Source organism: Mauremys mutica, chromosome 3, assembly GCF_020497125.1.
Source record: "Mauremys mutica isolate MM-2020 ecotype Southern chromosome 3, ASM2049712v1, whole genome shotgun sequence".
NCBI classification, from domain to species: Eukaryota; Metazoa; Chordata; order Testudines; family Geoemydidae; genus Mauremys; species Mauremys mutica.
Genome location: NC_059074.1, coordinates 20,912,594 through 20,918,781, shown reverse-complemented (window position 1 = coordinate 20,918,781; position 6,188 = coordinate 20,912,594).

The window sequence follows — 6,188 nt, the reverse complement described above, 5'->3', positions numbered from 1 at the left end:
TAGAGTAAGCCTGCCTTGGCAGAACAGTAATACATCAAGTATTGGCTAACCAAGTGTGACATTATCGGCTTAAAACATGACCATGTAGATCATTGTTGGTCCCTCTGTTATATAATTGCAACAAATATTGTACAAAGGTTTTCAAGTAAGGTATCTATGGAAACGGGGGAGGGATAGCTCAGGGTTGTGAGTTCAGTCCTTGAGGGGGCCACTTAGGGATCTGGGGCAAAATCAGTACTTGGTCCTGCTAGTGAAGGCAGGGGGATGGACTCAATGACCTTTCAAGGTCCCTTCCAGTTCTATGCGATAGGTATATCTCCATATATTATTATGCTATTTGTATGCATGTATCATTCTTGTATTTGAAGTTATGATCATTGGCTCTATACCTACATTTCAAATAGGTTTGCTCCTGTAGTAACACCCACAAGGTAATAGTCTGCATATCTTGAAGAGACTATTCAAGTTAAGTGGCCCATCAGAAGAACACTTAGCTCCCAATGAAGATGCCCATCTACACTGAATGGACTTTCCTCTGAACGTTCCATCTGAAGTATAGGTAATGGCTGCTGCTGTGCCTAAGCAAAATTATGCATGGGCATGTGACTTGCCCATGTGACTCCAAACACCATCCTGTCACCTGTGATTTCCTACTAGCTGTGCTGAGGGCTTTGTTTCAAACAATGGATTTCCCTCCACAAGGCAGAAGCTATAAAAGGCACTGGAAACATCTCAATTTTGCCTGTTTCCCACCCAAGCCTATGGCCTTATACTAATGGAAGCATTCTAACCAAGGGACTGAGGACCTTCCAGTGAGTTGAAAGCAACCAGAGACTTAACAAGCCAGCAGTTTATTCCATCACTGCTTCAAGCCTGAACCAAGAACTTTGCAATTACTATATGTATTTGATTCCTTTAACCAATTTTAACTCTCGTCTTTCTTTCTCTCCATTTATAAATAAACCTTTACATTTTAGATACTAAAGGATTGGCAACAGCGTGATTATTGGGTAAGATCTGGGTGTGTGGTTGGTCCTTTGGGATCAGAAGAACCTTTTATTTGATTAAACTGGTTTTAAAGAACCACTCATCTTTAAGTCTAGCTTTGGGTATTCAAGGACTGGAATGCCTAAGGAAACTGCTTTTCTGACTTTTTGTTAGCCAGTGTGGTGAAACAGAAGTTTACTTTGGTTGCTGGTTTGGTATATCTTATGGGCAAATAACCACCAGTTTTGGGGTGTGTCTTCCCTATTACTCAGCAGTCCTGAATTTTGTATTCTCATGGAGGCACAGTTACACCAAGTAAGCACATTTCTGGCTGGAGAGGATGATACCCAGAGTTCTCATGTAACTATGTAAACAAATTCCCAAGAGATTGTACGGGAACACAGCAACCACTCTTAAAATAAGGATGGGATGGCAAGATAATGGATGAGAAAGTTTTGTTTGAACTAGCAGATACAAGGTATAAGGGTGGTAACTAACAATATCTGGAGTGTAATATGTAACTTGTTGGTATCAATGTACAAAAGAGAAGTCATAGGAGGGACATCTTTCTATCGGCCGAAGGTACAGCATTTTGTTATGTTGACTGGTCCTTTACTTTGTCAGAGGCATGTATGTGTTAGCGTCCCTGTAACCCATTGGTCAGGGTGCTAGTACCATGCTTTGCTGACAATAAACCTGGGTGAATCCAGCCTGTGGTCTTTCTTTATGAACAACATCGAGATCTACTGAATCAATGTGCTGCACTCTCTGCTAGTACAGCTAACACTAGAGCTCCAAGAGTAGCAGCACTCTGCAGCACTAACACCACCAGATAGTATTTAGGTATTTGCTTTGAAACTGTAAACTCCCACACTCAGGGAAGAAGCACTCCCAACAAAAGAAGACCCATAGATATGAGACAGGCCATTGTGGAACATCAGAGGACAAAACACTTCACTGATTTCTCTTCATAGATGTGGGGAAAAGCAGACATGCAAGCGGATTCATCCCAGCCCCGACAAGAAGGAACTGCATCTCTTTATGCTGCTTGGACTCTGAAGGGTATCCTACAACTCCCCCATTTCCTTTCAGCCTCCTTTAACCACTGTGCTCCCCTTTCAATCAACCACTTCTGCAAATGGCAACCCTCACACACTCTGGCTTCTTGGAGAGGGAAAGAAGAATATACTTTTTAAAATTTTATGCTTCTTCAAGCCATTCTCCATAGATACCCAAATGATAGGTGCCTTTGTCATTAGGTTGATGTGATATTGTCATATCTGTGACATCAATATATCATTCTTCAGAGTGGTATCCGTCTTAGTCTGTATCAGCAAAATTAATGAGGAGTCCTTGTGGCACCTTAGAGACTAACAAACTTATTTGGGCATAAGCTTTCGTGGGCTACAGCCCATTTCAGATGCATGGAGTGAAAAATACAGTAAGAAGAATATATGTTATAGCACATGAAAAGATGGGAGTTGCCTTACCAAGTTGGGGGCCAATATCACTGTTCAATGTATATAAGACTAGAAACATTTTCATTTCAACTCTAGTGTACATGGAGGCTTTGATTTCCAGTTGTATAATATGATCATATTGGATCATAGGGCCAGCCTCCTTAGTGCCAGCAGATGGAGGTTTCATTTAGTTAACTAGATGCTTAACTGTGGTGAGTCTTTGTTACCAGTGGAGGGAAGCATACGTGGCCAACTCTCTGAGCTCTCATTCCCAGTTCTCCCGGTGATTTTCAGCGTGTGGGAAGCAATTGGTTGAAGGTATTAAGCGTGTTGTATTAAGCTTTGAGAGACAGTCCAATGACTGGTTCCCCTTCTTTGTTTTTAAATCTGACATGAACCTATCAGAAGACAATCCTTGCCTCATGTGAATAGTTGAGACAGGCAAGTCAGAATATGAGATGTACTTCATGCATACCTTTTTCATAGTCCAAGAAAAAACAGGGCATCTCTTGTGATTTGAGATTGGAAACTGCACATAATTTATGGGTTTCCAGAACCCAAAATCCATAAGGTATAGATGTCTTGGGACATTCTGCCTGTGGAATTTCAGCTGTTTAAGCAACCAGTGGACATGTGCTCAGGACATCCTTTTCCAAAGGTCTCCTGTTTTGACACCTACAGCTCTGCAAACTTTTCAAAGCTTTTATAGAACCCTTCGGTTCACAGTAGTGCAATCTCCTTGGCTAGCTTTGTAGAGCTCTGTGTTCTCTCATAGTGCAGCTTCTCTGTAAGCAGCTTTATTTCCCTGCAGGAATACCCATTTTGAAGCTTTCTGGCCCTTTTATATAAAAACCGCTCTGCATCCTTTGATGCTGTTCTAAACTTATTTAACTAGCCCACTCCCCAGCAATACAAGTTATTTGAGTCATCTGTTGGAGAACAGCCTTAACTGGGATCAACACCGGCAGGATTAAACAGCTGTATAAATATTTTAGGTCTATGGCCAGATTTTTATACCGTCATTCATGCTGAATAGCGCCTTACGCCATGAGTAGCTCCATTGACTTCAGTTAGACTACTTGTGAGGAAAGGTGTGACTCAGTGTGAGTAAGGTGATTAGTATCTGGACCTCAGTCTTGTTCAGCTCATTGTTTCTTCATTTATGAAGTTTGAATCACTTGAATGTACTTCTAAAGTGTGTCTGTGTACTTCTAAATAAGCAGTTAATAAAAAACCTTGTAGCTACTCAGTTGTATATCACACTTTGAAACAAAGGAATATAGGAATTGCCATACTGGATCAAAGCTGCGGTACATTTAGTCCATGATAACGACCAGTACCACGGTAAAAGCCCCAGGGAAGGCAGATATGAGATAGTCAGCCTCTTACATTAAATCTCATCCTAATCCTTAGATAGAGTTGGCTTGAACTCTGAAACATAAGGTTTAATAGCCCTTCCAACTGTTTTCAGCATTACTTACAAATCTATATATTGAAATCTTTGGTTCTCCAACTCTTAGAGCTGCTTTGAAGGCCTTTGCCTTATGCTAGTGTCTTAAAATTTATATTTAATATTTCCCCTGGTCTTTAGGGGAAATGTAAGGCATTGCAAGAGTCTAGCCTGGTAATATGATTTGCTCTTTAATGCTACATATTAAATAATTGAATAAATGGACAGTGTGCAACTTAAACCTACTCAGAAGCTACTGTAACTTGTGCTGAATCAGGGTTGTTCATGTTGCTCATGTGCATGAGGTAATATCTTTTATTGGACAAACTTCTATTGGTGAGTGAGACAAGCTTTTGAATTTATACAGATCTGGGCCTGGGCCTGAAGAAGCTCTGTGGAGGCTCAAAAGCTTACCTCTCTCGCCAACAGAAGTTCATCTAATAAAAGAGATTACCTCACCCACCTTGTGTTATTTATATTTTTTTATAATTGGAGATATACCAATCTCCTAGAACCAGAAGGGACCTTGAAAGATCATTGAGTCCAGCCCTCTGCCTTCACTAACAGGACCAATTTTTGCCCCAGATCCCTAAGTGGCCCCCTCAAGGATTGAACTCACAACCCTGGGTTTAGGAGGCCAACGCTCAAACCACTGAGCTATCCCTCCACCCTCCATTATCTCTCTAATATCCAAGGACCATCTCAGTGCTGTTTATTAAGAGTGAAGAATGCATGACAGAACAAGGAGCAATGGTCTCAAGTTGCAGTGGGGGAAGGTCTAGGTTGGATATTAGGAAACACTAGTTCACTAGGAGGGTGGTGAAGCACTGGAATGGGTTACCTAGGGAGGTGGTGGAATCTCCATCCTTAGAGGTTTTTAAGGCCTGGTTTGACAAAGCCTTGACTGAGATGATTTAGTTGGTGTTGGTCCTGCTTTGAGCAGGGGGTTGAACTAGATGACAGCCTGAGGTCTCTTCCAACCCTACTATTCTATGATCATAACAGGCTGCTGTATACTGTTTCTTTGGAGGCAGAAAAATTAATAACTGAATGTCCAATGAGTGGGCACTGCAGGGAGACATCTCTGGAGAACTTGGAAGTGTTCACTGATTCTTACCTGCAAGGTAAAGTTAGAACTAGCAAGTCCTGAAGAGTTTGCTGGCAAAGCAGACAATCTGGTGTGTCAGGGAACTGATACACAGCTTAGCAGCAGCAAAGCTCACCTGAGCTGAGGCAGAGTGGTAACACAGTGGCTCACAGTTCTGGGTGTCCTGAGCAGGAGGAGGCCACAATAACTAAAGCAGATCGGAAAAAAGGGACGTTGATTTTTCACAAACACATCAATTTATTCATTATGTTGTAGTAGTAGTAGTAGTATGATGGTAATGCCTAAGGGCCCCAGCCATGGATCAGAATCTCCATGTGCTAGACACCAAATAAAGACAAAACAAAACAACAGTCCCTGGCACAAACAGCTTACAAAGTAAGGATCAAGCGTTTATGTTTGGTAAATCAAGCTGTCAAGCACAGAATGCAGCTTCTATTTGCCTATTCAGGGGTCCACCTTGCTCAGGCGATGCCTGGGAGGGGCAAGAAGGGCCACATGCTGAATATGCCCCCCCCCCAGGTGTCTGGGGAGGCATATTCAGCAAGGAACCGCAGCGGTGAAAGGAGCAGAACATGGGGCTGCCAGGCGGCCCCATGCCGGCAGCTCCTGCGGCACGGCTGTGCTGCCCCTAGTCCCGCCTGCAGCCCTTCCATGCAGCTGCGGCTCCTGGGGTCTGTACAGCCTCGCTGGAGGAGCTGCCAGTGCAGGGCGCTGGCTCCTGGGAGCAGCCATCCCACGTTCTGCTCCTTTCGCTGTGGTTCCTGGGAAAGCCCTGTGCTGCTGAACTGAACCGCATCCCGTGCTGCCAGCTCCTGCAACGCGGCTGTACCGATACCACTCCCAGCCCTGTCCTCTGGCAGGGCTGTACAGACCCCAGGAGATGCAGCTGCATGGAAGGGCTCGGGCAGTACAGCCGAGCTGGAGGAGCTGCGGGCATGGGGCCACCCTCCTTTGGCCTGAAATCAGTATCCAGCACGGCAGGAGGACAGAGGGCCCCCCAGGTAATGTGGGATGGGAAGGGGTCAGGGAAAGCATGGGGGGGCCGGGCTGGGGGCAGGGAGGAGTCATGGGGGGGTCATGTCTCCCCCTTTAGCTGGTGCCCCACTTTGTGCCCCTCCCACGAGTTGCCCATCATTCAAAGTACAAATGCCATTTCCAGACGTGCTACATCTAAGGACATGAA